General features: G+C 38.0%; 1 protein-coding gene across 6 annotated transcripts in view; it reads left to right on the forward strand.

Moving 5' to 3' along the window:
• The window catches only part of NR5A2 (nuclear receptor subfamily 5 group A member 2), a 153,648-nt gene that overhangs the window by 83,856 nt on the left and 61,128 nt on the right, over positions 1-8,664 (forward strand). The window lies entirely within an intron of this gene.

Genomic DNA, 8,664 nt, shown 5'->3' on the forward strand with positions numbered 1-8,664 from the left:
CGAAGAACTGATAAATCAAACATAATGATTAGTACCTAGGGTTTTTTTTTCCTCGAGCTTCTGTTTTAACCTATGACACTTGTTTGTCGGCTATTTTAAAACCTTATAACTTGTGGAGTCCTAACTATTTTGGAACAATATTGGTGAACGAGATGGATTTGGATGTCACGACTAATTGAAACAGTTGGTATAAAGGCAAATGAGAGGGAGAGAAATTTCAGTTTTCAGGATCCAGTCATTCAAATGAAAGATAGAAAGAAAAAAATTACTGTTAGGTCCTCCACCTTTCTGAACAGATATTTGTTCGCTCAACAAATATTTATTGAACATCCAACTCTGTGCTAGTTACTTTTCCGGGGCTTTGGTATATATTAGTGAACAAAATAAAAAGGTTCCTACCCTCATGGAACTTAATGTTGTAGCAGGAAGGAGCTGACATTAAACAATAATCCTAAGAAACAAGCCTGTAATATGTTAAAAGTCAAAGTGCTATTGAATAAAAGGAAAAAAACAAAAAAGAAAGAACCAATGAAAGGAAAATCAACACTCATCCATAGACATGTGTTGCAGTGTGACCATATGTTGCACTGTGAAATAGGAATGGTTGGTTTGGCTTTCTTGAAAATGTAACATTTGAGCAAAGTCTTAAAGGAGGAGAGACAGCTTTGTGAATGTCTTCAGAGAGAGTCTACTTAATGAACCTACATGCAACTTTACAGGAATTTAGGCAAGTCTCTCCAGTTTCTTACCTTCCATTCTACAGCTGATGTGCTATTTAAATAAATGTGTGGAACACAGTGATTCCTTCAATCCTTTGGGTCATACCTATTCAGGGCACCACTGCTTTGTTCAGCAATGGTGACTTCAGTACTCAGGCACCATGATCTTTTACGTCCAGCCATAAATGTTTATGTGCTGTGAAACCACAGCAGTGCTATTTGGAAATGAAGGGCTGTCTCCACATCATTTGCTGTATTATTAATAAATCAAAATTTCCCAATCAAATTAAAAGCAAGCACTCTTTCAGAGTTTTTGCAAATTGGGTCAATTCAAGCATCTCCATCACTATCTGGTCCTTGCTAAATGCACCTCTCAGGAGAAAAGCTTTGTAGAGGAGAAAATAAAGTCTCAATGGGTTTGACTTTCTGTGCTTTCAAATTTTTGTTTGGCATTTTCATTCTGGGACCCAAGTCTTTGGAGGAAATGTACCCATTTTCAGACTCTAGTCATTGGGTGTGCCTCCCACCTTCACCCACTTAGGAGCTGCACTGGAAGTACAAGACTGGGCTCACAAATTAATTTGATTTCATTTCCTTCTGAGTTTCAGAAATGAAATGGGTTGTGCCGTTCTTTTTCTGAAAGCCCTTCCATTCCTGCTCTTTGGAAATACTTCTTATTTCACATTTCATTTTGCCTTAAGTGCTGCCCGTGGGTGAGGGTAATTACTATTTAAAAAGTAGAGAAAAGTGCATTTCTTGCTGTCTGATTTTCAAAGCCAAGAACAATCAAGGAATGGATGGTATTATAGTTTTTTGGATCAATTACTGGTGCTTTGTGTTTTGTCATCAGAACTGAATGAGGAACTCGGTGGTAGAGAAATAGTCATTTCCTTATATGTTTCCTGCAGCCTGGATTCTTCCAGCTCCCCTCCCCACCCTTTAAAGTGTGCCACAGGTCTGTCTGAACCCCTCCCTTCACTTTTTTCATCCAGTCCAGTGACTACCCTAGTAATGATTAATTATAATCAGACATTCTCATTTATGGCAATTATGGTAGACATCTTTATTTTATTTTGTGGAATATCTAGACAAAATGTTTTGAATTTATCTCTGTGCTTCTTGCATTTCATAGGATGGAAGCAAAAGTGCTACAAAGGAAAACTTCAAAAGCCTATAACCTCTCTATCAGAATTAGATAGATATCTTAAAGCAGGGTCATATACATGTACTTCTTTTATATCCTCACGGTACCTAGCACAAAGCTGAATATGTTAGGCACACGATAAATATTACCTGATTGAACTAAATGGGAACTATTGTATCTCTCCCCTGGTTGCTTGATTAAAACAAATTAAGTATAATTTTTTTGAGAATTATAGATACTTCTCTGAGTGTAAAGATGGGAAAATTAGATTTTTGCTACAACAAGAATACATTACTTAGTGTACACCAATTTTAAGAAGGTAGTTAAAACAATGATGAATGGAAGGAAAGGAATATATTAAGTATAAGAGTAAATAAAGCAACATACTAGAAGAAAAGGTGATTTATAAAAAAGAAAAGAGGCCAGGCTCACGCCTGTGATCCCAGTGCTTTGGGAGGCTGAGGTGGGGGGGGGTCATCTGAGGTCAGGAGTTCGAGACCAGCCTGGCCAGCATGGTGAAATCCACTAAAAATACAAAAAAATTAGCCAGGCATGGTGGCATGCGCCTGTGGTCCCAGCTACTTGAGAGGCTGAGGCAGGAGAATCGCTTGAACCTGGGAGGCAGAGGCTTCAGTGAGCCAAGATTGTGTCACTGCACTCCAGCCTTGGCGACAGAGCGAGACTCCATCTCAAAAAAAATAAAAAATATAAAAGAAAAGAGGTGGGAAGCTAGGAGATATATATACACACACACGCGTGCATATATATCTGCATATATACATACATATATATACATATATACACATATATATGATAGGAAAGTAGTTGAAGGAAGCAAAAAAAGAAAAGGAAGAACTGCTTCCTGTTATGTTTATAATCCAGTAACGATTGAGCTGTGGTGAGAGTATATTTTCTTTGCTGGTGCAGACTATGTGCTCTCTGGTGTGTGTGTGTGTAAAATTCACACATACAGTGTAATCTAGAATTGGAACAACCTGTTTTCGTGTCTCCATTCCAAAACTTCCTGGCTACGTTGTCTTTAGCAAGTTGCTTTACCTTTTGAGATTCAGTGTCCTCGCCTGTCCAGTGGCAACTATGATGGTGTCTACCAGAGAGAATTGCAGTAGGAATTACAGGAAGTATTCTGTGAAATGCTGACATAAAAATTAGAAGTCATCAAAACTAGGCCAGTGCAAGGGTGACATTTATGGAGTCAACAACCCCATGAAGAAAGGACTATTATCCCACTTTGGCAGATGAGGAACCAAGGCAAAGAGAGATGAAGTGGTTGATTCAAGGTCAAGACGCATCTATTAAGTGGTAGAACAGATGGTCAGATCGAAGCCGACTGGTACCAGAGTTTGTGTTCTTTACCAACATGCCATACTGTTTATCTGGATAACTCACAGTTGCTGCAGAGCTTGCCTTCACGCCGGCATTTAATTTGGTCTTCATGTGTAATTCCAGTGCATGACAGACTCTACAGAAATTCCAAGCAAAACAAATTCATTTCCTTTTTTGTTGAGACTAAATGCATAGACTTTTTTTGTGGTTTAGTTAGTAGTTTGTTTTTGGAGTGAATTTTCTATATGGCATTGTAAGCACATTGTTACAGTAAATTTAAGTTATTCACAAGCAATTTTAATGTGATTGTTGCTTAGTGTTATAAAATTATTTTAATATTAAGAAAAAACTAAAACTAAGAAAAAAATCACTCATAATGCCACCGCTTGAATCAACTTTTGTTGAATTCTCTTCCAATCTTTGGGGAAAACATGTATCTTAAAAGAGGATTTTCTCATTTTCTAAATAAAATAACTTGCCTGCCCCAGAGACATATTGACCTGCTATCATGGATTTGTGTGGAATGTGAACTTTCAAACACTGCTAGAAGTATGTTTCCATGAAGCACTGTATTAAGGCCATGTTGTTGATATCACGGGAAAAAAAGTAAATGGTATTACCTCAATACAGCATACAAAATTCCCGTAAAGGCAGCTTGGTACTCACCTGTAGGAGATAAATACATTTTTTAATTTAGTTAAAACAAATGCTTCTGATGACCTGATAAATGAAGGGAAATCAAAGATGTAAGGGGAGAAACATTAGACACAGCTCTGCAGCCAATAGTGATAAGAGGCATAATTCATCCACCTAATTAATGACTGTAATGACTGCCCTTTGCATAGTGCTTTTCACTGTATACTTTCACAGGTAAGCCCCATTACACAGGGTCAGAGAAAGTGTGGGGAAATTTCAGAGGAGGAAGTGCAAAGAGAATAAGATGGGTGTTCAAAGCTGTCCAGATGATTCAGCTTCTATAAGGAAGTGCCTTACCCCTAAAGTGAGGATATTTGATTGTACTCTCCTTTGCCAGTTGAGGAAGACACCATTGCTTAAAATCCTTCTAGGTCAGAGGAACAGTGACAAGCAATCACTGGATGAAACTTTAAACTCGCCACCATTTTCAGCCTCAGCCAGAAGAAATATAATTCACTCATTATAGATTTCCAGGTTTACTTATAGTATTTTCTCAACTGCCCTATTGAGAAAATGATTACTTCTGGAACAAATGAAAATGTTTATACTGACTATTTTGAGATTGGCAAATAGGAATATTAAATGTGCCTTGGTCCACAACATCAGGAATGAAGTCCCAACACGAAGGGAATGCCAGACAGTGATTTTGTATCCCCTTGAAAGCATGTATGTCATGTCTACACATTGCTTTATAGTGACCTTTTGGACAAACAGAGGAATGCAAGACCCCAGGTGCTCCATAGCCCAATCTTCTGGCTTTTTCTTACTAAATACAGCTCACTGTAAATAATGTGGTGAATTTGTCATAGCAGAGGAAAAAGAATAAGACTAGCCTGGATTTTAAAAAATGAGTGACTATTCAGGAAACTGCTCCTTGGAGCTTGAAAAGAGAAGAAAAATAAATAAAATAGCACAGCCTTTCTCTTAAGCCCAGTGGCTCACAAGTTTGCTCAATAAATGTTTGCAGAATTGAATCTGTTCATAGTTCATTGAGAACTAGAGAAACTAAAATAGCCCCACTGCAAAAAGCAGCCCAGGACACCAGTACATTGTATATTAAAATGAGGATTCAGTGTTTCACTTAACCCTATAAGTTAGCTATTATGTTTTAATTGTGTCTTTGAATCAGGCATCTACATAAATGTATATTAGATAGCCTTATTAAGCAAAAAGGAAATTATAATTATCAATAATATTAAGCACTTCAAATATTCTATATAGTCACAACTTATAGTTATGAAAAGAATTCTTTCCTATCCAATATTTTAAAAACTATACACGCATATATGCACACATATATCTATGTATGTATAAAATAATAATGTACTTTGAGTAGGGTCAGGTTTTAGTATTTGCATATTGTTGCTAATTAACAGCCACTGTAACATCATCCTAAGGGAAAGGTCTACTGGCAGCTTATTATCTTCTATCATTGTGTATCATATTAAAATGACAGGCATCTTATACAAGTCATCAAAATTTCAGTGATTAGAATTAAAAGCAATTTAGCTAAAACTGTTTCTATTTTCATGATGAGTGAAATTTATCCAAAGGGGACATCAGTTTAGAGTATTTCTTCAATACCTCCCTTGAATTTAATGACACAAAGGTTACATGTAAGAGAGCAATAAATTAATTTTACTAAGTACATAAAAGATAAGACCAGCTGCTCCTGAAATGAGCACAAACTCTGCATTCAACAATGAAAATATAATTATGTTTGTAATAAAATGTAAGAAAGTTGCAGATCTCTATGTTGTTTCAAAAATAAATCACCCATCCTTCTTAGGAGCTGTGCAATTTGATAAATTATCCTTGAAAGAAATGTTGTCTAAGCCCTCATTTAATAAGCATGTTTGAGCTTTCAGATTAGCATGTAAATAAATGTATAGCTATAAAGTTGTTGGTAAACCAATGGATTTTTTGAGGTCCACCTCACTAACGGTCTCTCACTAAATATATAACCCTACGAAACAAATTAGATTACTTTCCATTATAGTGTACTACATTTTCAAGTATGAAATTCTAGTATTTGAACTTATTATACACCTGTTAGAACTACATACATCAATATTTAATTAACTCCATCTTAATAATGGAAAATTAATACCAACATATTTGTGTTTCATGTTAGTATGGTCTTCCTGGTTCAGGCCTTAACTAGTGATTTTTTTCTTTTCTTTTCTTTTTTTCCTTTTTTTTTCTTTTGAGAGAAGTCTAGCTCTTGTCCCCTAGACTGGAGTGCAGTGGCAGAATCTTGGCTCACTGCAACCTCTGCCTCCTGGGTTCAAACGATTCTCCTGCCTCAGCCTCCCAAGTAGCTGGGATTACAGGCACCTGCCACCACGCCTGGCTAATTTTTGTATTTTTAATAGAGACGGGGTTTCTCCATGTTGGCCAGGCTGGTCTCAAACTCCCGACTTCAGGTGATCTACCCGCCTCGGCGTCCCAGAGTGCTGGGATCACAGGCGTGAGCCACCACACCTCGCCTTTTTTTCTTTTTCTTTTCTTTTCTTTTTTTTTTTTGAGACAGAGTCTCACTCTGTCGACCAGGCTGGAGTGCAGTGGTGCATTCTCAGCTCACTGCAACCTCTGCCTCCCGGGTTCAAGCGTTTTTCCTGCCTCAGCCTCCTGAGTAGCTGGGATTACAGGTGTGTACCACCATGCCCAGCTAATTTCTGTATTTTTAGTACAGACAGGGTTTCACCATGTTGGCCAGGCTGGTCTTGAAGTCTCGACCTCAGGTGATCCACCTACCTCGGCCTCCCGAAGCACTGGGATTGCAGGAGTGAACCACCACGCCCAGATCTTAACTAGTGATATTTACTACAATATACTTTGTGTATTTTAACCTACAGCTGCAATTTATTCCATTGATTCCAAGCTTAAATTGATAGTCTTGTCCCATCTATGATTATTTCTTGATAATCACAGAAGTGAGAGGTACCTTATTATCATCACCTTAGTTAAGTGATTTATTTAAAGATGAGGACACCAAGGGATGGAGATTTATACGTACTTGCCCAAGGCTCTTCGTATGTAAGAGGCAGCATTGACTTAGGTCTCATACCTAGTCTCAGGCTCTTGCCACCACTGCTGTACCATCAGGCCTGGCTGCTCTCATTCACTCATCTTTCCCATTAGTCTCAGTAAAATTTGTATTATTATTATCTGAAGTAGTTGACTATGTGCAGTTTTTAAAGAATTTATAGCATAGGCACCTTTTTAAAGTAAGGACTTTCCCTGAAGTAGAAAGTTCCCCTGTAAGAGAACTGGCAAAATGATAGTTGAGACGTCACTTCGTGTGCTCTGCAAATAATCCCAACGTGCTCCGCAGAGTTCAACAACTTGTCCTGCCTCCTTCCAGTTCAGGGTTCAGGTTGCCCTGGTACTGACCCTTCTTTCACACACTCTGAAACAGAAACCACAGGAGTTCTTACCACACTTGATGTTTAAATTTAGTGCGTAGATGCCAGCACCTGGCTAAAGCAGGTAGACAGTGCTGTACATGATGCAAGAGCTTTCCTCTAACACACATTAACTGTGGCTTTTTCATGCATAGTTGACTCTATATAAACTGATTGACACCTTTGGGGGTCATCTTTCCACTGACTCATAATTTTCTCACTCTTGAAAAAGGTTTCTGTACACCCAGTATTCTCTAGTTAAAGCTGAAAATTCAACTCATCATATTTACACAATAAAAAAAATCCATTCTGCCTTGTTTTTAATTGCAAATTCTACTCAAGGGACTAGTTCTCCTGCTTAGGAGGCAGCCCTGTGCCTTCTCCTAGAGAAGCAAGTGCAGTCAATTATGGTAATGAAATGTCAATAAATATAAAAATTTAATACAGTCTGCTCTGGGTGAGTGGCAGATGAGGACTTGCCTCCCAGACAAATTTGCTGCTGCTGCAAATATTAAATGCACCTAAAAGAGTACCTGGTTGCCTGAGAGCTCTCCAGTAAAAAAAGGATGGGAGTGTCAGGTACCAACTGGGCTTTCCCATTACGCTGTAATCACAGCAGCAAAGTCAGTGCTATCACTGACAGTCTTCCCAACATCTTAACTTATTATAATTTGAACTTCTTATGTCCCCATGAATAATCTAAGATTGGAGGCTAGCAGCACTTTTTTTTTTTTTTTTTTTTTGAGATGGATTCTCGCTTCTTCACCCAGGCTGGAGTGCAATGGCACGACCTCGGCTCACTACAACCTCTGCCTCCCAGGTTCAAGTAATTCTCCTGCCTCAGCCTCCCCAGTAGCTGGGATTACAGGCACATGCCACCACGCCCAGCTAATTTTTGTATTTTTAGTAGAGATGGGGTTTCACCACGTTGGCCAGGCTGGCCTCGAACTCCTGGCCTCAAGTGATCGGCCCACTTCAGCCTCCCAGAGTGCTTCGTATGTAAGAGCCACCATGCTCAGCCCCTACCTTTTTTTTTTAATGAAAAGGAAAATAAGCCTTTTCTTTTTTTGCTTCCAGACAACGGAATTATTCTCCTAAATAAAATTATTTCTGTGTTTAGAAACACATTAATCTGATGTAATCTAATGTAATCATCTGAGAATAGCAGTTTTATGTCATGCTTTTAGGAAACAGAAAACTAAAGAATAATTTATTTGTATTTATTTTAAATTTTTAAATGAACACTTCTGCTGTTCTATAAAGAATAATTTAAATGTGATTCTTTCATCATCCACAAACATGCAATCTTGAACCATGATTACTTTAAAATGTAGTCTCATAATACAAGTGAAAA

This window comes from Rhinopithecus bieti, unplaced genomic scaffold (assembly GCF_001698545.2).
Source record: "Rhinopithecus bieti isolate Rb0 unplaced genomic scaffold, ASM169854v2 scaffold_24392, whole genome shotgun sequence".
NCBI lineage: Eukaryota > Metazoa > Chordata > Mammalia > Primates > Cercopithecidae > Rhinopithecus > Rhinopithecus bieti.